Source organism: Gopherus evgoodei, chromosome 23 (assembly GCF_007399415.2).
Source record: "Gopherus evgoodei ecotype Sinaloan lineage chromosome 23, rGopEvg1_v1.p, whole genome shotgun sequence".
Taxonomy (NCBI): domain Eukaryota; kingdom Metazoa; phylum Chordata; order Testudines; family Testudinidae; genus Gopherus; species Gopherus evgoodei.
The window spans coordinates 15,568,973-15,592,633 of record NC_044344.1 but is presented as its reverse complement, the minus strand read 5'-3'; the positions used below and the strand labels follow the sequence as shown (position 1 = coordinate 15,592,633).

Sequence of the window (23,661 nt, the reverse complement as noted above, 5' to 3'; positions counted from 1 at the left end):
TATATTCAGCAAATCATAACTTTTCCAATGACACTGCACATGACACATCTTGCACATAGTGCATCATAATTATAATAGGATTAGGTCATAATTATGATGCACTATGCTGAATATAGGGTGGAGTGTCAGATAGGGCCTAATTTCAAGGCACAGGAGTTGGGAATGGAACTTCCCCTCTTTGTGGAACAGGAAATAACCTCCCAGCCAGGCCTGGGAAAACTTCCCAGAGTTCCAGTGTTGGAGCCTGAATCTACTGACACTTCATTTATTACCACCACCACCCCCAATTCTTGTGGCAACTGCAAACTTTATCAGTGATGGTTTTATATTCTCTTCTAGGTCATTGATAAGAATGTTAAATAGCACAGGGCCAAGAACCAATCCTTGCGGGAACCCGCTAGAAAGAAATCCACTCGACCATGGTTCCCCATTTACAATCACAGTTTTTAATCTATTTAATGCATGCTGTGCTAATTTGGTATCATTCTAGTTTTTTAGTCAAAATATTGTGCTGAATCAAGTCATGTATATGCCTTTCAGAAGTCTAGGTATATTACATGAATACTATTAGCTGCAACCAAACTTTTGATCTCACCCAATAAGGATATCCAGTTAGTTTGATAAGATCTATTTTCTCTAAATCTTTGTTCATGGGTACTAATTATATTACCCTTCTTTCATTCTTTATCAATAAAATCCAGTTATCAGCTGCACCATTATATTGTCCAATATTGATCTCAGACTGACACTCTTGTAATTAGCTGGGTCATCTCTTTTACATTTTTAAAATATTGGGACTGAATTAGCTTTATTCCAGTCGTCTGGAATTTCCCCAGTGTTCTAAGTTCTAATTAAAATCAACATTAACAGTTCACCACACGCCTCCACCAGGCCTTTTAAAACTCTTGGATATAAGTTATCTGGACCTGCTGATTTAAACATGTCTAACTTCTAATAGCTGCTGTTTAATGTCCTCATGAGTTCTTGTTGGAATGGAAAGAGTGTCGTCGTCAACATCTTATGATATGAATACAGCATCTTTTTTTTTCTCCAAATCCAGGAGATAAATTTTTATTGAGGACTTTTACCTCTTCTGCATTATTTTTGATAATTCTGCCATTTCCATCTAGTAATTTACCACTACCATTGTTAGGATTAATTTTGTACTTTATGAACTTTTTAAAACATCCTTCTCACTTCTATTCTTTACTATTGACTTCCCCTTTCTTCCATATATTTTATTTGGAGAGTGTTGGGATTCCTACCAGCGAGCCACCAGCAGGGTCCAGAGACAGCCCCATCTTCTATATCAAGCTCTGGCTAGTAGGTATGTGATAAATGCTTCTGTCTGTCAGCTGGGAGACGCAAAGGTTCTCTCTTTCTACCTTCTGATGCCTCCTGGCTGCTCTAAGCAAGGTGGGGTGGGACTCTGTTAACATGTGCCTCCCGGAGCTTCCATTTCCCTGGTGGTGCTGTTCTGTGAATTGTGGGGCTGTGAGTGGTGCAGCAGGTTGTGAGTGGGGGGCTCTTGCTCTTTCAGAGGCTGGTGACCTTCGAGGAGGTGGCTGTGTATTTCACCAGGGAAGAGGGGTCTCTGCTGGACCCCACTCAGAGAACCCTCTACAGAGATGTCATGCAGGAGAACTATGAGACGGTGGTCTTGCTGGGTAAGGAGTCCTGTCCGCTCAGTTATTAGAAGCTGTGGGGTCTCTGAAGAACCTGAGTAGTAGTAACTTTATTCGTCATTTATTTATGCCCCCCCACTTTTTTTCCTTATCTCCCATACACTAGAATAATTTTGGACATGTGTCTTTTTGGTGCCATTAGTCATTTTAAAATTGCATTTAATGTATCCTTATTGGATACATTAATAACTATAGATTTCATGCCTTTTCCTCATTTGAAGAGGAAAATATGCCACTCATAGAATTCTAAATTGAGTAAATAGGTCCATGACTGATGCATGGCTTGTGTGACAGTCAGATGAGCTCATCTTTTGATAGGAAAGCTTATAATGTTGCCATTCAGAACTCCACAGGTGAAGGGAGAACAGAGCCATTCAAGGAGAGGAGAAGGGGGGAGCAGATAATTCTGGGGTGCCAGGACATGAACATACATAAGAACATGAGAACGGCCATACCGGGTCAGACCAAAGGTCCATCTAGTCAGGTATCTACAGTGTCCAATGCCAGGTGCCCCAGAGGGAGTGAACCTAACAGGCAATGATCAAGTGATCTCTCTCCTGCCATCCATATCCATCCTCTGACAAACAGAGGCTAGGGACACCATTCCTTACCCATCCTGGCTAATAGCCATTAATGGACTTAACCGCCATGAATTTATCTAGTTCTCTTTTAAACCCTGTTATAGTCCTACCCTTCACAACGTCCTCAGGTAAGGAGTTCCACAAGTTGACTGTGCACTGCATGAAGAAGAACTTCCTTTTATTTGTTTTAAACCTGTTGCCTATTAATTTCATTTGGTGGCCCCTAGTTCTTGTATTATGGGAATAAGTAAATAACTTTTCCTTATCCACTTTCTCCACTTCACTCATGATTTTATAGACCTATCATATCCCCCCTTAGTCTCCTCTTTTCCAAGCTGAAGAGTCCTAGCCTCTTTAATCTTTCCTCATATGGGACCCTTTCCAAACCCCTAATCATTTTAGTTGCCCTTTTCTGAACCTTTTCTAGTGCTAGAATATCTTTTTTGAGGTGAGGAGACCACATTTGTACACAGTATTCCAGATGTGGGCATACCATGGATTTATATAAGGGCAATAATATATTCTCAGTCTTATTCTCTATCCCCTTTTTAATGATTCCTAACATGCTGTTTGCTTTTTTAACTGCCTCTGCACACTGCATGGACATCTTCAGAGAACTATCCACGATGACGCCAAGATCTTTCTCCTGACTCGTTGTAGCTAAATTAGCCCCCATCATATTGTATGTATAATTGGGGTTATTTTTTCCAATGTGCATTACTTTACATTTATCCACATTAAATTTCATTTGCCATTTTGTTGCCCAATCACTTAGTTTTGTGAGATCTTTTTGAAGTTCTTCACAATCTGCTTTGGTCTTAACTATCTTGAGTAGTTTAGTATCATCTGTAAACTTTGCCACCTCACTGTTTACCTCTTTCTCCAGATCATTTATGACTAAATTGAATAGGATTGGTCCTAGGACTGACCCTTGGGAAACACCACTAGTTACCCCTCTCCATTCTGAGAATTTACCATTAATTCCTACCCTTTGTTCCCTGTCTTTTTACCAGTTCTCAATCCGTAAAAGGACCTTCATGGCAAGGGGGTGTGCAGGATTAGAGCTAAGAAGCAGCAGGGAGAGAGGAGGTAGTGAGAGACGAGGAGGGAACACAAGAAGCTCCCAAGGTGCTGGGAGGCGGTGCCGGCTGAGAGTAATGGGAAGAAGGGGAGAGAGTGTGGAGAAAGGGCCCTCAGGAAGTGGTCTGGGTGCATCAGTGGGAGGGAGGAGAGGCTTGGGGATCCAGAGCTCTGGGGGATCCCAGACCTTTAACCCTGAATCCCTACCCAAGCCTTGTTGCTGTAGAGCCTGCACTCCAGTTTTATATCTGTTGTTTCACTTCTTTTTACATTTTCCCCCAAATATTATTATTTTAACTCTTGACCTCCCTTTCCCACTGATTACCCCCCGCTCCCCATATAACCTCCTCATCTCTATGTGCAGTGACCCCGGCCACCGATCCTGAGTCCTTGCTGCATTCCTCCTTCCCACAGCAGGCTGCTACCCAGGCACAAATGGGCCCTTTTTACACCTCTAAGATTACATATTGGGATACAACTTGCCCTTGTACAAGGCTACTCAAAGTTAATTGAGACGATGGAATTTGGTGAAACACACAGAAAATTGATTTCATACAGACAGTTCTATTTGAAATCATAGGCGAGGATCAATACATATAACGATTAGACTAAGATAAGTATAGTAAAGAGGGTCTTGTCTTATGCATCCTTACAAGTTATGGACACCACTGGAAACAAAGATCGAAGAGCAAGGGAGACCATCAGAAGGGAGGCCTTGCTTCAGTTTACTTAGGGACCTGACAAAATGTAAAAAATGGTAACTAGGAGAGGTATTTTATCTGCTTCCTTATGGTAATAGGATAGCTATATACCATATCTGTTTAATTCCCCAGCCTTCTCCACACACTTGGGGAGTTTAATTCTCCCTTCCATTACACCTGAGTCACTAGATTTCCTAATTCTCCAAAATGTGCTTTTGCAATGTCACAGTTCCGAGGTAGCTAAGTGTTTTACTTGCCTCCATCATCTGCTCAAGGAATGGCCTCTCAGGTATCAGGCCTCTATCAAGCCCCTCTCTGTGGGTAGGGACCCTCATGCCTCTCCTTTTTGACCAGGGTTTGAGGATTGCAGCTTGTCCTCCACTGTGATCGCTGGAGTCACATCCCGTTCCTGTGCTTTGCTTTCTCTCCAAGGGCAGTGTGTGTGTGATAGAGGTGGGAATTTTGGTGATATGTCATGTCAATCATGCCAATACACATCTCAGTTTCCCTCTGTGATTGGTATTGCCATGATTATAAAGAGCAGGTGACATGAGATGTTTTGTCACATAGCTGTCATGGGGTGATATGAATAGGTCATAAAGGACTGGCTTGGGCCAACCTACATCAATGGAATACCTGACAGAGACAAGGAAATAATTGTCACCTGTCCACGGGAGGATCTCTGCTTGACTGAGTGAAGCATAAATAGACTCGTTATGTTTTTGGGAGCAGGAAGAACTGGGTTTCCAGATGCAGGGAGTTCTACCGGAGCAAAGACAAATGGACAGACACAGTGAAAGGAAACCAACTGTTTTTAACATCAACATGGCTCAAGGGTATTGGCCAATATGGACTATATTGTCTTTTTTGCTTCCCTGTGCTAATCTAAGAACTTTCCAATGCTGTGTTTCGGTTGACTAATAAACCCTGCTATGTTTTAAAAGTCTGCCCAGTGTTAGAGCAAAAACATGCTCTGTGCCCAGAATGAGGAACAGTCTGTGAACAGGAGTGTCATTCAGCTGGGCCTGCTGGGCAGAGCTCACAGGTTGAAATAGGAGTGTTGAAGCCAGAAGCTCAGTCTCGGGTGTTGAAGCCAGAGGCTCAGACTCAGGCCTATCCTTGCGGAAGAGTGGGACCCATTGGGGATCTAGTGCACTCAAGGGGCACCTCCTAAGGACTGTTTAAAAACCCGGGCATTGCACAGATCCTATGGATCTGTGACATTGTCAGTGTGCCTTATGGGAAAAGATATAAAACAAGAAAAGCATCTAAATTCGTATTTACCATTGCCCCCTCATCAGTCCTCTTGGGAATCCCTGATCTGTTCCAAAGTGTATTAAAGCCTTCCTTAAAAGTTTACCTCTTGGTTATCAGGCCATGTCAGTTTGTAGCCCAAAAGACCCCCCCCTCAGTCAGCTCAAACTCAGCTGTTTCTCCCCAAAAGTCTGTCTGTCTGTCTTCAGTCTCCTGCAGAGGTAAAATCAGTCCCTGCCCCTTTCTGCATGGGATAAAGCTTCAAAAGATGGAGATCTGCATAACTAGCCTTGAGATCTGGCATTCATCACCCCTTAGTGACATCAGATTGCACAGGAAACCCATCCCTCAGCCCTCCTCGGTATCATCTGGCCCATCTCAGCATCCTAGTCTGTGAAGTATTCATGCTTTCAGGGGCTGCCTCAAATATAGAGATAACAGTCATAACTAGGGTCAGTGTTTGCTGGCAATGAAAACAGACTAATTGAAAAACATGAGCAATATATAATCCTTTACAGCATGAAAGTGCATTGGGGGGGAGGGGACAGGAGCCAGCTGTGGGGGGGAGGTGGGGCCCAGACACTGGACATTGAGAGCCTAGAGCCAGCTGTGTGCTGGGGAGATGGGACATGAACCAACTGTGTGTAGAGGAGATGAGCAGGGAAGAGGTGCTGTGGACGCAGCCAAGAGCAGGTATGAGCACTGTCTGCTCTGCAGCATGATGAGGGAGCCCAGCGTCCCACTGCCAGGTGCCTCGCCTGCCCAGGGGAAGCTCCACAGTGGTTTGGTTGAGTCCAGACTTGTATGAGGAGGGAAGAAATTGACAGCAAGTCTCAACAGCAGCCAGCCCCCAGCCTCTGCCCTGTGTCCTGAGGAGGAGTCAGGTGTCTCCAGGCAGAAATCTGGGATGGGGGGCATGACCCTGTGTGCTCTGCCCACACATCACCTCTGCTCTGCACACTGGGGATGAATCAGCTGTCTGTGGGCAGAAAGCTTGTGGGTTGTGACCCTGCATGCCCCACCCACCCTCCGTTCAGCAATTCCAGATATGAAGGGTGATTCGAGAAATGAAGAGTAATTTTGGGAAAAAATGCAATAATAGCGGCAATTTCTGAAAACACTGGCCTTAGTCATAACATTAAATACGATAGTCTCAAGACGTATGCCTGTGTTCATCAGAACTGTCACTCTGCCTTCACACAGTTCACTCTGCTGGGGGGTTCTACCCCTTCCCCCATTCTGTATTTGTCTTGTCATCTATATAGATTGTAAATTCTTCAGGGCATGGACCATCTATTATTCTCTGTTTGTACTGTGCCTAGCACAATGGGAACCCACTGTTAGTTGGTCCTTAGGCACTAAAGTAATGAATATGATTTATAACAATAACAACTCTCCTGCCACTTTGAGCCAAGGAAAATGGCCCTGGGATGTTACTACATAAAAATGAGCTAGGGTTAAAATCATGGAATATTCCTTGTGAACAAGTATCCCACATATTCCACTGACCTCCCTTGTTTTCTTTGCTTTGAGCAGGGTTTCCGATTACCAAACCTGATGTGATCTCGCAGCTGGAACGAGGGGAAGAGCCATGGGTCCTGGACCTCCAGGGCTCTGAGACAAAAGTGCTCCTGAGAGCTGCCCGCACAGGTGAGGAATTGGTTAAACTAAGTAAAAAACTGTCCGTGAATACAGGAAACATTTAGGATGCCCTACAAAGATCTTGTGATCTCTCCAAGTTGAGGATTGTTACCTTCAGATGTGGAATCATTAGGCAGATGTCACTCATGGCTTCCCACCTATCCTGACTGACAACTGGCAGCAGGTCCCTCCCAATCTTTCTTACCTCTGAGAATTCTGGTGAGATGAAGACCCGGAACTGATCCCTTCCTCTCTCTCCTCTGGGGAAAGGTTTGGGGATAATCAGCTCCTGATAGGGTAGATCTCTCCCACACATATTTTGGTTTGTTCAATCCCTTTTCCTTTCCTCATTCTGAGATTTCCTTTCTCTCTGGCGCAGGGAGTCACCTATGTCTGGATTCTCTCTGCATCCCATCAGGTGACGGGATGGTGTGTGAGAATGAGGCGAAACCCCAGCAGGAAGATGCTGAGCAAGTAAGATACTATGGGATATTATCAGGAAGCTCCAAAGGGAATGATTCCGGGAATGATTCCAGGAGTTGTGCACTCCCAGAAAAAACATAAGCCTGTGAGAGTCAACATAGGCCAGAGGAAGACTTCAGTAGCCACTCAGACCTTATTACACATGAGAGCATCAACTTGAAAAAGACACGCTACACATGCCATGAGTGTGGGAAAAGCTTCATTGGGAGTTCAGCTGTCATCTTCCATCAGCAAATCCACACAGGAGAGATGCCCTACACATGCTCTGAGTGCGGGAAAAACTTCAAACAGAGCTCTAGCCTGAGCAGACATCACAGGATCCACACAGGAAAGAGACCCTACACATGCTCTGAGTGTGGGAAAAGCTTCAGTTACAGCTCAGTCCTTATTTGACATCAGAAAATCCACACAGGCAAGAACTGTAAGAAATGCCTTGAGCAGGGATGGCCAAAGATTTGTTTTTCATTTGTTTGTTTGTTTAAAATCACATTTACTAATTCCCACATAGTGATCTTTGCACCATCTTCACCATAGTCTCTCAGCTCCCCCAGCTGAGTTGCCTGCTTCTGCCTTTTGCAGCTCACCCTTCTTTGGGGTCAGTCCTGTGATCTTTACTATCAACTCCTTTCCTTTTGAGTCATAGGAGTGTGTATCCCTCCAGCCAGGAATGTTCATCAGCTCCCGGAGATTTGATCCCAACAAGGTACACTGATTGAAAAACCACCTGTGCCTTCCATCCATTAGGACTGTACATGGCATTGGCTGCTCAAGTTAGTGATCTTGGTGTAAAAAGACAATTGCAGATGCAGCCCAGGTGCAGTAGTTGGCATTAGCTTTCCCATTGACCTAACCTAAACTCCATCACTTTCCTAGTCTAAACAAACACTGAGCATCACAGTTATACTGTTCCCCCATTTCAAAGCAATTGTTAGTCATCGAGTTCCCCCTTTGGGAACAAATTGTTGCATTCCCAGTTGCTCTGATGTTGCTTCAAGTTGTGCTGGAGAGCAAATATTTTTACTTCCATTTTCCTCAACTGAAATATATTGAACTATAACACAGGGCAGGGATAGGAAAAAATATCATTTAACCCTCTGTAACAACAGAAGAAGATAGAGTAAGTCAGAGGGATTCCCTTATTCCCCATCATTATCCCAGACCCCCTGTTGTTCAGTTGGTTAAGTCACTATTTTTTCTAAAGGTCTGGGAAGAGGATTCCCTAGTAAATTATTTGTAATGTCGGAGAAAAACTTTTTCACTCGCCTTACACAATTCTCGCTTTTACAAATTTTGCGTTATTAGGGTTACAGTTAGCCTAACTCCTGCTAACAGAGACTGTCATGCATTAAGATTCCCTACAAATTCCTGTCAGTTCTTTCTTTACTTCCACAGTAACTAAGCGAAATACCAGTGCATTTGCCTTCCAAAGCAGTTGTGGCCCAGGCCCTGCAGGAGGTCGCTCCTGAAGATATCGCCTTCCTAATCAGGTGCATGTTGCCTATTATTTGGGAAATGCAATTCCTATCTAGGTAGGGATGGGGAAAATGGAAGTGACATTTCTGTTCAGCTCACTCCTGGGAGATGCTGAAAATGTGTAGAAAATGGAATCTGTATTGAATGTGACATAGCTGCAGAAAGAGACCTACTTTTAATACATACCTGACATTTGGTGTCTTACAGGGATTCTAAGAGGCACCTGAATTTAGTCCCTAATTTAAATCTGTGCCACCAGATTAAAGGAATAAAAGGGCATAGTTGGGGGAGTTGTACCTCACTATCGCTACTGATCTGTTTTGTGGTTGGTGAAGAATTCTACACCAGAGATGTGTAAAATTACTCCAAGTAAGGTCAAAGATTTGACAAGAACTTGGGTAAAAGTTGCAGGTACTAGTGGTTGATTTTCACCCCAGAGATGGAAGCTATGGTGACCTGTGGCCCAGATAAACTATTTTTAGAATGCTGCTCCCTAGTTAAGTGGCATTGATCACACTCCTAAAGGCGCCATGATTAAATTGGGCACAACTGTTTGTTACCATTTGGATCCAAAGTTTCATGTAGCACAAACAGCTGATTCCTTCAGAGCTGTTCCATGCCTATGGGCCCCAGTCTGGTTGCCTTGTTGGACAAGAAGCACTTCCATGCTGGGCAAACAAAGGTAGCCAATCAGGGAATGTATCAGATTCGAAGTTCAGACTGCAGGATACTTGAATGCTGAGTCCAGAGTCTGTAGTTTAGTCCAGGCCTGCACAACTCGTAAGTGGTGAGGGCAATATTACTCCAAAGAAAACAGCTGAGGGCCGAAACCCCCCCAGCCCCACTGAACACCCCCCCCACTGCCGCCAAAACAGCCCTCCAATACCACCCAGCCCCCCTCCCCTAACAATTGCCCTCCAAGCGCCACCCGCCCTGCGGAAACAAACCCTCCTTCCCCAGCACTGCCCTGTCAAAACAGCAGTATTGAACCTTGGTAATATGTTATAGCGGGCCCCTAAGGTAGTATAATTAAGGTAAAAGAAAAATGTCTTTTTGCTAGAAGTAGAATAAGATCTTCCCCCGACTTTGTAATCAGTTGCCCTGTTGAATGAATGAGGTGTGACTGAGGAAGGCGTGGAAGGCAGCACCTCCAGATGTCTGCCACCCTTGGAGAGGGGCTGGGAGCCAAACCAGATCAGTAGAACAGGTCAGCCACTGACTCCTCACATGCCTCCTCAGCTCCCCACCCCCCACTCACCTCCTCAGCCCTCCTCCCCGACCGCTGGCTCACCTGCCCCCCCACTTGCCTCCTCAGCCCCCTCTCCCCCGCTGCCCGCCCGCTCGCCTCCTCAGCCCCCCACGGTTCACCTGCCTGCTCACCTCCTCAGTTCTCCTCCCCCACCGCCAGCTCACCTGACCTCTTGCCAATGCCCGCCCGCCTCCTCAGACCCCCACTCCTCCGGTACACCTGCTCACCTCAGCTCCTTCCTCCCTGGCTTGCATACTTACCCCCCGCCACTGCCCGCCTGCTCGCCTCCTCAGCCTCCCACCCCCTGGCCAGTGATCAGCTTCCAAAATCTTAACAACTGGTCCCTCACCCCACATGGGGGTTGTGGCCCATCTCCAACCCCTGGGACTCCTGCCCCATCCAACCCCCTGCGTTCCTTGATGCCCCCGGGGGACCTCTACCCCATCCACCCCCCTTCCCTCTCCCCTGACTGCCCCCCCGTCACCCTATCCAACCCCTCCTCTCATTCCTGACGGCCCCCCTGGAACCATTGCCCCATCCAACCACCCCTTCTCCCTGTCCCCTGACCGCCCCTGGAACCTCTGCCCCTGACGGTTCATGTGGGAAGCCCGGGAGGGCTGAGAAGCAAACGGCAGTTTTGCACTCAGGCCCAGGGAGGCGGAGGGAAGGTAGGTGAGCTGGGGCAGGGAGTGGTTCCCCTGCACGCCCCCCCCCGCCCCCGGGTTATCTGCTACGGTGCGGGAGGCCCCCCTGCCCCAGTTCACCTCATCTCTGTCTCCCCCTTGCTGGACCTGAGTGCGAAGCCACCACACCGCTTCTCTTCCCTCCAAGGCTTCCTGCGCGAACAGCTGATTCGCGGGGGGAGGGGGGAAAGCGGGGCGGAGGTGAGCTGGAGCCAGCCGCCGGCTCACCTGCCCCCCCACCAATGCCTGCCCGCTCGCTTCCTCAGGCCCCCTAACCCGCCGCCAGCTTACCTGTCCCCCCTCCACTGCCTACCCACTCACTTCCTCCAGCCCCCCTCCTTCACCCACTATTGTGTCATACAGGAGGCCTGTGATATGCAGGGGGTCAGATTAGATGCTCTAATGGTCTCTTCTGGCCAGAAAGTCGACTGATTTCTGAAAAACTGAGTGTAGCATTGGGAGCAGCGTCTGATGTATTACTGTCTAGCCGGCTTGCTGCCTAGAACGAACGCTCCATGAGTGAGGTGATCCACAGGGAGTAGCTCAAACCTCCAAAGTGCCTGGCCAGGGGCAGGACATTGGCACAGCAAGGGAGGGGTGTTGCAGTGACATCACAAAGGCCTTTTGCAGGACCTCAGACTATTGGTCAAAGGTGGTGGGGAGGTGGTGACCTCACAGAGAGATGCTGACATCAGCCAGGCAGGACAGGGGCCAGGGAAACCTCAGAGACCTCTGTGGCTTTACTTCAGCAAGTCTCCTTCCTGAGGTCTCTCTTTGAGGACTGAGAGAGTATTCGGGTTCATGGACATGAGCGCCGGGAGGAACCTCTTTCGAATTTTCTCCTTCCGTTTTAATGATTTACTAGAAAACAGAGGTCCCTGTTTAGAAGGTAAGAGCCTCCTCGAGGTTTGAAACCTGTTTAGTCTGAGACATCTGGTGACAGTTGAATTCTAGGCATGGAAAACACGAGCTTAAGGAGGCAGAATTTTATTCTGCACCTGGGATTTTTTCCCCTTAGAATCACTGGGAACATTAGGGATTGTCCTTTTTGTTTCACCTCTTCCTACCTCCCTCTCCCCCCTCCTCTCTCTTCGTGTCTTGCTTCTTTTGTCCTTTCTCCTGTTCCCCTCCCAACACCAGAAGTGGGGTGTGTGGGTGTGGGTGTGTGGGTGTGTTGCACGGGAGTGCTTGGCAGCTCCCACTGTGGGAGGTCCACCCAAAAAAGTGGAACTGAAATAGTGCTTGGACAGTGATCCCCACCGGTGACCTGGGCCATCTTTTGGGCTCGCTAGTGAGAACCCTCAGCCTCCAGTCCTCAGTCTCTACCCTGATTGGCTGAGCAGGGGGTTATTGACAGGGAGGAGACTCAGGTCCTTGTTATTCTCTTTTAAGACCAAGTAAGTAAGTCATAACCAGTCATATGTTTGATGAATTTTGCTGCTTCTCTGCATTAATGGTCTCTGAGCAGTTCATGATTCTCTCTAACATTGCAGTTCTCCTAAAATACTTGCTGAATAATTACTGTCACTGTTGTTGGTTTGGAGCTCATCTGAGAGCACTTTATTCAGGTCATTCAATGTATGAAATTCAAGATCCAATGGTTAGTTTGAAAATCAGGGCTCTTGGGTCCTACTCCCAACTCTGCCACTGGCTGGCTGTGTGACCTCAGACAAGTCAATTCTCCTTTTTCAGCCTTAGCTTCTCCCTCTTTCAAGTAGGGATAATAATGATCCGCTCCTACCTACCTTAGGTTATGTGGAGGCAGGGCTGGCTCTAGGTTTTTTGCTGCCCCAAGCAAAAAAATTTTTGTCTGCCCTCCCACCCACCTGCTGCCCAAGCCCTGGGCTCTCCCCCCACCACCTGCACCCCCTGCCTCCCCAGCTCTGGGCCTCCCCCCACCTGCACTCCCCTGCTGCCCCAGCCCTGGGCTCTACCCCATGACCCTCACCCCCCCACCATCCCAGCCCTGGGCTTTCCTCCCCACACCTGCACCCCATGCTGTCCCAGCTCTGGGCTCTCCCCTTCCCCGCCCACCAGTGCTCCCCCACCCACACACCCCCTGCCGCCCCAGCCCTGGGCTCCTCCCTGCACCTGCCCCCTCCTTCTGCCTCAGCTCTGGGTCACTGGTAACTTGTTCCCAGGGCAGGTCATTCATCAGAATTTTGGATGTGCACATGTCATAAACAGATAGTTAAAGGTTAATGTCTCTTTCACCTGGAAAGGGTTAACAAACAACACCTGACCAGAGGACCAATCAGGAAACAAGACTTTTTCAAATCTAGGTGGAGGGAAGTTTGGGTGTGAGTCCTTTGTTCTTGGGCTGTTCTCTCTCTGGGCTCTGAGAGGGACCACATGAATCTCCGAGCTCTCTAAGCTTCTGTTTCCAATTTGTAAGTACAACAGTAGAAAGACAATATAGGCTTTTACATTGTTTTTCTGTATTTGCAAATGTGTAGTCTGCTGGAAATAGTTTAAATTGTATTTTTTCTGGATAAGGCTGTTTATCCATTTTCTATAAGCTAAAAGACCCTGTACTGTTTACCATCTAAACTGCAGAGATAAACCTTTTACTTTTTTCTTTCTTTTTTTTTATTAAAAGCTTTGCTTTAAGACCTGTTTGATTTTTTTCTCCTAGTTAAGGCTCAAAGGACTTGAGTCTGTGTACTCACCAGGGAATTGGTGGGAGAAAGGAAAGGGAGGAGGGAAGAAAAGCCTGCTCTCGGCGTTTATTTGTGTATCTCTCTCCGGGGAAGAAGGGAGGGGAAGTGGTGATTCAAGGATTTGAATCACGGTGGCCTCCTAGTGTAACCAGGGAGGAAGAAAGGAGGGGGGAAGGGAAATGGCTTATTCCCCTTTGTTGTGAGACTCAAGGAATCTGGGTCTTGGGGTCCCCAGGGAAGGGTTTGGGGACACCAAAGTCTATCAGGTGCTCTACTTAAGTCCTGATTGGTGGCAGCCTATCAGATCTAAGCTGGTAATTAAGCTTAGGGGAATTCATGCTAGTACCCATATTTTGGATGCTAAGGTCCAGATTTGGGAATTATACTATGACATGGTGGCTGCTGTGGGATAGTAGAATCCAAAAGCCAGTAAAATTATTAATTTTCTTTTCTCTGTTAGCTGCTTGTAAGCAGAGAGAAGGGTTTTGTTTTTGTTTTTTTAAACCTACAGCCAGAAAATATTTTTCTCCTTGCTCCTTTTTGGCTGTGCATAGAAATTGCCTCAGGCAGGGCCATTAAGTTTAACGAGGGTCATTTGTTAAACAATAGAACTTCAGCTGTGAGTCAACTACACCAGCAGAACACATATGCAAATTAAAAGGTTTTTTTGTTTCTAAGTTATCAAGAAAGGACTTAAAAAAGACTCGGTTGCTAAGCCAACCTCAGGAGAAAACAGAGAGCCAGCAGTTCAGACAATAAACACCGGAGGGCACCCCAACACAAGAAAACAGGAACCATGACTTCTAGGACAAAAAGGGATGCAGAGAAACAAATCAAAGAAGCAGACCACAGGCGACAAATGGAAAAAAGAGAAAAAGAGGTGGAGCTGAAAGAAAGGGAAGAAAACATCAAACTGTCAGCCTACAAAAGAGAACAAGCAGCCAAAGAGGCAGCCCTTAAAAGAGAACAAGAAGCCAAAGATGCAGCCCACCAGACTCCCTACAGGCCAAGGTGGATACTATCCAAAAGTGGCCTGTCCCAAAGTCAAAGAAACAGGTCCAATCCTTCTTAGGCTTGGCCGGGTATTACAGGCGATTTGTACTACACTACAGCCAAATCGCTGCCCCACTGACCGACCTGACCAAAAAGACCTAGCCCAATGCAGTTAAGTGGACTGATGAGTGTCAAAAGGCCTTTAGCCAACTTAAGGCAACGCTCATGTCTGACCCTGTGCTAACGGCCCCGGACTTTGACAAGCCATTCCTAGTAACCACAGATGCATCTGAGCGTGGTATAGGAGCAGTTCTCATGCAGGAAGGACCGGATCACAACTTCCATCCTGTTGTGTTTCTCAGCAACAAACTGTTTGAGCGGGAAAGTCACTGGTCAGTCAGTGAAAAGGAATGCTACGCCATTATGTATGCACTGCAAAAGCTACGCCCATAAGTTTGGGGACGGTGGTTCCAGCTACAAACTGACCATGCTGCGCTAAAGTGGCTTCATACTGCCAAAGGGAACAACAAAAAACTTCTTCTATGGAGTTTAGCTCTCCAATATTGTGATTTTGAAATTCAACACATTTCAGCAGCTTCTAACAAAGTAGCTGATGCACTCTCCCGTGAGAGTTTCCCACAATCCACTGGTTAAAAATTGTTCTTAAAATGTAGAAATTCTTGTAGTTTACATACTTAGTAGTATATGTAAAGGTGCACGTGTTGCATTAATCTGTTTATTCTAAAGTTCTAGGAACAAATCACCGCCAGTGACGTTCCCCACTGTCTGCGATTTGGGGGGCGTGTCATAAACAGATAGCTAAGGGTTAATGTCTCTTTCACCTGGAAAGGGTTAACAAACAACACCTGACCAGAGGACCAATCAGGAAACAAAACTTTTTCAAATCTAGGTGGAGGGAAGTTTGGGTGTGAGTCCTTTGTTCTTGGGCTGTTCTCTTTCTGGGCTCTGAGAGGGACCACATGAATCTCCGAGCTCTCTAAGCTTCTGTTTCCAATTTGTAAGTACAACGGTAGAAAGACAATATAGGCTTTTACATTGTTTTTCTGTATTTGCAAATGTGTAGTCTGCTGGAAATAATTTAAATTGTATTTTTTCTGGATAAGGCTGTTTATCCATTTTCTATAAGCTAAAAGACCCTGTACTGTTTACCATCTAAACTGCAGAGATAAACCTTTTACTTTTTTCTTTCTTTTTTTTTATTAAAAGCTTTGCTTTAAGACCTGTTTGATTTTTTTCTCCTAGTTAAGGCTCAAAGGACTTGAGTCTGTGTACTCACCAGGGAATTGGTGGGAGAAAGGAAAGGGAGGAGGGAAGAAAAGCCTGCTCTCGGCGTTTATCTGTGTATCTCTCTCCGGGGAAGAAGGGAGGGGAAGTGGTGATTCAAGGATTTGAATCACGGTGGCCTCCTAGTGTAACCAGGGAGGAAGAAAGGAGGGGGGAAGGGAAATGGCTTATTCCCCTTTGTTGAGACTCAAGGAATCTGGGTCTTGGGGTCCCCAGGGAAGGGTTTGGGGACACCAGAGTCTATCACGCGCTCTACTTAAGTCCTGATTGGTGGCAGCCTATCAGATCTAAGCTGGTAATTAAGCTTAGGAGAATTCATGCTAGTACCCATATTTTGGACGCTAAGGTCCAGATTTGGGAATTATACTATGACAGCACAGAACACACACAGGATTGGTTCCCACATGGTTACAGAGCTGCAGTAAAGTGGAACAATTTTCAGTTTGTGTGATTGGAAGATATCTGGATGCATATTGTAAGACTGTCCTCCACAAATGAGGAAAAGTTGAGGTGCCTTTATTATTCTTTCTTCCACTCTTCTTTTCTATGGGGAATTTGCCGGTGCAATATCACTGTCTTCCTTTTAAACAAACAAAAGGCAATGGCTGTTGAAAATAGCAATTCCAGTCCTAAAAACCTCTGGGAAGCATTTCTTGCTCAATTTTATCCTACTTTTTCTACAGGAAATTACAGTGGATCAGTATATTTGATTTGGCAGAAATGAAGTACCAGCTGCCCAAACTGAGCTTGAGCAGTCCTGAATTTTGAGGTGTTCAAATCTGGAAGGCAGGTGCTAGATTCCCTTTCTGAATATTAGCTAAATCTGGAAAGGAAAAGTCAATTTCTGCTTCCATGGCTCAGAAGTGGAAATCCTCCTACGTGCCTGGTACTGTATCTAAAGCTGCCCAGGTCCAGTAGAGCCTCCCCTCCCTTACTTTTCATTTTAAATTCTAGTGGGACCCACATACCTCCCTTGCTAGGCTTCAGCTAGAGAGGGGCACTGTCCATTTAGTCCCCCCAATTCCTTCTTTGGGGGCTGCAAGGTGAGGTCACACCAGTGTCCCTAAGCCAGTCTGGGGATGTCTTCTGAAGGGGGTATCTGGGCCAAAGCCTTCTACTCCTTGGGCACATTTGTTCCCCATTCACAGCGCCACCCCGCTCTAGCAGTGAGCTCTCCATTCACAGCAAGCTGCAGCATGAGCTTTCAGCTACCATACTCCCTCCCCCTCCCTTCCCTGTTGATAGCAGCCAAGGGAATGCTGGGAAATGTAGTTCTTTCCCTGCTCCAGGGCTGGCTCTATAGGCAGGGAGCTAACCAAGGAACTACAGCTCCCAAGGCTCCCTGTTGGTGTTCAGCTCCCAGGCTTCAGAGTAGCAGCCGTGTTAGTCTGTATCGGCAAAGAACAGCAGTACTTGTGGCACCTTAGAGACTAACAAATTTATTTCAGCATGAGCTTTCCTGAGCTACAGCTCACTTCTTGGGATGCATAGAATGGAACACACAGACAGGAGATATTTATACATACAGAGAACATGAAAAGGTGGAAGTATGCATACCAACAGGAAGAGTCTAATCAATTGAGATGAGCTATCATCAGCAGGAGAAAAAAAAACCTTTTGAAGTGATAATTAAGATGACCCATAGAAGGTGTTAGGAGAACTTAACATAGGGAAATAGATTCAATTAGTGTAATAACCCAACCATTCCCAGTCTCTCTTTAAGCCTGAGTTAAATGTATCTAATTTGCATATTAATTCGAGTTCAGGAGTCGCTCTTTGGAGTCTGTTTTTGAAGTTTTTTTGTTGCAAAATTTCTACCTTCAAGTCTGTCAGTGAGTGGTTAGAGAGGTTGAAGTGTTCTCCCACTGGTTTTTGAATGTTATGATTCCTGATGTCAGATTTGTGTCCATTTATTATTTTGCGCAGAGACTGTCCGGTTTGGCCAATGTACATGGCAGAGGGGCATTGCAGGCACATGATGGCATATATCACGTTGGTAGATGTGCAGGTGAATGAACCCCTGATGGCATGGCTGATGTGATTAGGTCCTATGATGGTGTCACTTGAATAGATATGTGAACAGAGCTGGAATCGGGCTTTGTTGCAAGGAGAGGTCCCTGGGTTAGTGTTTATGTTGTGTGGTGTGCAGTTGCTGGTGAGTATTTGCTTCAGGTTGGGAGGCTGTCTATAAGCGAGGCCTGGCCTGTCTCCCAAGATCTGTGAGAGTGAGGGATGATCTTTAAGGATAGGTTGTAGATCTTTGATGATGCGCTGGAAAGGTTTTAGTTGGTGGCTAGTGGCGTTCTGTTATTTTCTTTGTTGGCCTGTCCTGTAGTAGGTGGCTTCTGGGTACTCTTCTGGCTCTGTCAATCTGTTTTTTCTCTTTAGCAGGTTAGTATTGTAGTTTTAAGAATGCTTGATAGAGATCTTGTAGGTGTTTATCTCTGAGGGATTGGAGCAAATACAGTTGTATCTTAGAGCTTGGCTGTAGACAATGGATCGTGTGGTGTGTCCTGGATGGAAGCTGGAGGCATGTAGGTAAGTATAGCAGTCAGTGGGTTTCCAGTATAGAGTGGTGTTTATGTGACCATCGCTTATTACCACAGTAGTGTCTAGGAAGTGGACCGCTTGTGTGGATTGGTCTAGGCTGAAGTTGATGGTGGGATGGAAACTGTTAAAATCACGGTGGAATTCCTGGAGGGCTTCTTTTCCATGAGTCCAGATGATGAAGATGTCATCAATGTAGCACAAGTAGAGTAGGGGTGCTAGGGAACAAGAGCTAAGGAAGCATTGTTCTAAGTCAGCCATAAAGATGTTGGCATACTGTGGGATCATGTGGGTACCCATAGCAGTGCCACTGACTTGAAGGTATATATTGTCCCCAAATGTGAAATAGTTGTGGGTGAGAACAGTCACAAAGTTCAGCCATCAGGTTAGCCGTGATATTATCGGGGATACTCTTCCTGATGGCTTGTAGTCCATCTTTGTGTGGAATGTTGGTGTAGAGGGCTTCCACATCCATAGTGGCCAGGATGGTGTTTTCTGGAAAATCACCGATGGATTGTAGTTTCCTTAGGAAGTCAGTGGTGTCTCAAAGATAGCTAGGAGTGCTGGTAGCATAGAGCCTGAGGAGAGAGTCCACATAGCCAGACAATCCTGCTGTTAAGGTGCCAATGCTTGAGATGATGGGGCGTCCAGGATTTCCAGGTTTATGGATCTTGGGTAGCAAATAGAATATACCTGGTCGGGGTTCTAGGCATGTGTCTATACAGATCTGTTCCTGTGCTTTCTCAGGGAATTTCTTGAGCAGATGGTGTAGTTTCTTTTGATAATCGTCAGTGGGATCAGAGGGTAATGGCCTGTAGAATGTGGAGTTAGAGAGCTGCCTAGCAGCCTCTTGTTCATATTCCAACCTATTCATGATGATGACAGCACCTCCTTTGTCAGCCTTTTTGATTATGATGTCAGAGTTGTTCTTGAGGCTGTGGATGGCATTGTGTTCAGCATGGCTTAGGTTATGCGGCAAGTGATGCTGCTTTTGCACAATTTCAGCCCATGCACGTTGACGGAAGCAATCTATGTAGAAGTCCAGTCTGTTGTTTCGACCCTCAGAAGAAGTCCATGCAGAATCCTTTTTATTATAGCGTTGGTAGGAAGGATTCTGTGGGTTAGTATGTTGTTCAGAGGTGTGTTGGAAGTATTCTTTGAGTTGGAGATGGCGAAAGTAGGATTCAAGGTCACTGCTCCCAGGCTGGATCCCTCTTAGCTGCTGCCCCTGCAAATGGGCTGCCCCAAGCACCTGCTTGCTTTGCTGGTGCCTAGAGTCACTCCTGGGACCGACACGTGTTTGTTTTCATCCTCTGAGTCAGGAAAACCACAAAAGTCTCTTCTTTTGTACTGGGGCAGGCAAAAATAAGATGACACTAAATTATTCTGATTGCTAAAAGCAGGTTTAGGGAGTTGTGTAATTTTGAAAAAAAAATAATATCCTTCTAACTAACAGCATGAGATAAAAAAAGAACACAGACAAACCTTGTCAGTAATGTCCTAAATGGGAAATCAGCGGTTTGTAGCTGGGGGAGCGTACAGTCTGAATGTGTATGACCCGACCCCAGCCCCCACCCCCACATAGCAGTAGGGCTTGGCACTCTCTCTGTGCATTGGTGTGGTGGCTGAGTGGTTAACCAAGCAGTGACAATCCAAGGAGGTTCCCTGAGTCAGTTTCACTCCTCAGGAGATTCTGCACAATAAAAATTCTGTGCATAGTGGTTTAAAATTCTGCAAATTTTATTTGCCAATAAATAAATGTGGAGGCTCCAGTATGGCAGTGGGGAGCACAGGCTCCTGGATGCCCAGAGGTGGGATATCACCCTGCAGCCCCCTCTCCCTTCCAGGGAAACAGACTCTGTGGTGAGGCCGCACCTCTCTGCCACCTACTCCAGGAGCCCCCAAAAGACTCCCCAGAACTGCTCATGAGGGGTGCATGACCACTCTTGTGGCTTCCCTTTGCTTCCCCATCAGAAAGCATGAGCAGCTGGCCCCGGGTGATTTGAAAGGGCCTGTGGGCTCCTGCCACCACTACCGGCAGCACAGGCTAAAGCAGATTCCTACCCACCCTCACTTCACACAGAGCACCACTCCCAGAAGCATCTGGCATGTCCCTGTGGGGTGTGTCTCTTGCACGCTGTCCCCGCCTCAAGTGCCAACTCTGCCATTGGAACTGTGACAATGGGAGCTGCAGGAGTGGTGCCTATGGGCAGTGGTGCCAGGAGACCCCCCCCCAGTCTCTTCCATGTAGGAGTTGTGCCAGAGAGGGGTGTGGGTCACTTTCAGGAGCTGCCTGAGATAGGTGCCACATCCCAACCCCCTGCTTCAGCCCAGAACCTGCACCTCATGCACCCAAAATCCCTCCCAGAGCCTGCCACTGCCCCCCTTGCACCCCAACCCCCTGCCCCAGCCCAGATTCCGCACCCACACCCACACCCAAACTCCATCCCAGAGCCTGCCACCGCCCCCCGTGCTTTGTTGGCGGCTTTGTTCCAGCGGCTGGGGAAACATCACAACATTAAAGAAACCAACGGTACCAAATCCTGCAACATCACCTGTGGGGTTTCCACAAGAGCATCCATGCTGAGGAGCCAGTCAGCATGTGACTGTATGACCGGATCAAACGACAGCTGGCCGAGTTCCAGGAGATGAGGCTGCAGCTGGCCGATATGAGCGGGAGCACCGAGTGAAGGGAGGGGCAGCTCCCCTAACATTTTTGCGGCCTACAGGGAATGGAGACAAAGCAGGGGGATGCAGGAACTCAGAGCAGGACCCGCGGATCTGATAGTGCAGGACCACAGTCGATGGAGGAGGAGAGAGAGTCCCGCAAGAGGAAGCCGCTAGTGGGAAGCAATAAGTGCAGGGTACAAACCAGCCAGCTGAGAGTCACAGGGGTCTAGAAAATGAAATGGCAGCAGGTCCCATGGTGTAATGGGCAGCACTCAGGACTTTGGATCCTGGAATCTGAGTTTAAAACTCAGTGGGACCTTCTGGAGCAATGTTGGTTTGCTGCAAAGCCATGGAGCTTGATGTGTTTGGCTACCTTCTCTCCGGGTGAACTAGAGGGAGTTTTTTCCCTCCTGCTGGGTGACTGATGCCCATTAGAGACAGGTCTTTGGTCTGGCCAGTTCAATGAGCTGGCTACTATAGGTTGGGGTCCTTGAACTTAACAGTCTGGCTAGAGAGCCCTGCGGGTTGACCATATGGTTGCTTCTCGCTGCTTCACCTGATGTCCACAACTTTGGTCCCTGCAGCTGCCACACTCTTCCTCTTGCCCACATGGCATTCAAAGGAAGGAGTGCCAGGGCCAGGCTTGATAGTCAGGTCTAGGCAAGAGGGAGGAAGAGTCCCAGGCTGGAGCCCAACACACCTTTCCTGCTCTGGGCACCTAGAGCAGAGGCGGCTGGTGCTGACAGCTCCAAGGGAAGGCTTAAAAGCCACAGAGCAACCGAGGGCAGGGCAAGAGGAGGGAAGAACCATGCCTATGCGTGGCCAGCAGACAGCCACAAAGACACCCGGCCAGCCTGCTCCCTGGCATGCCGAACCCCCACTGAAGGCCACCCACAGACCAGCATTCGATCTGCAGCCAGCATCACAAGGTGGTTGGAAAGCAGGTGGGGCCTCTGACGTTCCCACTCAAGGGGCTCCTTTTGGTGGTGAGGCAGGAGATATTTCCCCCAAGAGGCTCTTTCCCAGCTGCTGAGAAGCACAGAAGTACCCGGTTTTTGCTCTTGCGGTGAAAGAGGTTAATACATTTAGGCGGCCTGGCTAGCTCAGCTGGCAGCACCTTTGGCTCTTACTCTAAAGGTTGAAGTTACAATTCCCTGTCTGGGTCCTTGGGGCTCCTCTTCAACAATACAACACACAATCTGCCTAAGCCCCCACCCAGTAACCTGGGGAAACTAACCCTGGCCACTGTGTGCCTCTAAGAGGCGATACTTTCCCCATTCACAACCGCTGAGTGTAGAAAAGAAACTTTAATAAAAAGGAGGAAAATCACCTTGTATTAACTTGGGAAAACACCACAATGAGGATTCATAACACAACACTATGAGCAAAACACCTGCCCCACAGTGTGCTGGGCAGTGGCTTTTTGGCCTGGGCTCTTAAATCCAGACACCAAAAGCTCTGTGGATGTGCCTCTCCCTTCACTGCACCTCACCCACAGCTGCTGTCCTGGGTCAATGAAAACCCAGAGTTCACCTCTCACCTCCCGGGGGGAAAGCCCCTTTCTCCCTCCACTGTCTGGCCATATTGCTGGTCACTTGCCGTTCCACCCTGTCACCGCTCTGCTGGCCACCCTTTCTGCTCTGGGATGTCTTGTGGTCCCACCAGGAGCGGAACAGGCTCCCTAAAAGCAGGGCCACCCAGAGGATTCGGGGGCCTGGGGCAAAGTGGGGGAGTGGACATAAAGAAAGGAGCCACCCCCTGTGGCTCTTGTACTCACTGGGTGGCGTCTGAGTCTTCAGTGGCAGCAGGTCCTTCACTCGCTTCAAGTCTTCGGCAGCACTGAAGGACCCGCCGCGGAAGTGCATCCGAAGACCCGGACCGCTGCCGGGTGAGTAAAATTTAAAAAGGCGCCTCTAGCCAAGGAAGGAATTCTCGGCCAGGGCTTGCGGGGCCCCTGCAGGGCCCAGGGTCCAGGGCAAATTGCCCCACTTGCCCCGCCCGGGGCAGCCCTGCCTAAAAGTGGTGGCCACCAGAGCCCAAACAGTAGCCTCACCCCTTCCATTCAAGGCCACGCCCATGTCCCCCCTTCTCCCCAAGGCCTCACTCCTACGCTGCCTCTTCCCCCAAGACCCCTCCTCCCGCTCACTGCTCTCCGTCCCCTCCCCTCATCATTCACCCGTACGGTCATTACAAAGTGGCAAGGCAGAACCCTCCCATTTTGAAAAGTCCTGGGGTGTTGTTCCCCCCTGTTCAGGCACCCCTGGGTCCCTGCACTTCACACAGCTCTCCCTGATTTCAGCTGTTAGTGAGGGAGCCTCACTGCTAGCGCAGACTGGGCAGTTTGTTGCATGAGAGACGCTGTCCCAAAGCAGGACTAATGCTTAGACCTGGTGATCAGTGATTTCAGATCTGTTGGTCTGCAGCAAGACTCTACAGTGAGTCTTAATCAGCTCTGTTATTACACAGGGACGAACAAAAGGTTCAAATGGTGCCTGGAAGCCTTAAGAAGAATCCACCCCACCGAGTACAACACTTGTCGCTACCTGCTCTCAACTCCGACTGAGAATGTTTTGGGGTCACTCCTCACCTTTATCAACCTAGGGGTCTTGGAAAATGCTAATTAACAGGTCCTCCAAGTGGCACAATTGGTTAGTGC

At 47.7% G+C, this 23,661-nt stretch overlaps 1 long non-coding RNA gene across 1 annotated transcript; it reads right to left on the bottom strand.

The window, feature by feature from the left end:
* Positions 1–1,437: 1,437 nt before the first annotated feature.
* Positions 1,438–21,028, bottom strand: LOC115639027. Its single transcript, XR_003997576.1, has 3 exons — positions 21,019–21,028; positions 14,280–14,290; positions 1,438–1,699 (listed from the first exon to the last, which is right to left on the bottom strand). It is a non-coding gene; the product is annotated as an uncharacterized LOC115639027 (long non-coding RNA).
* Between the last annotated feature and the right edge of the window lie 2,633 nt (positions 21,029–23,661).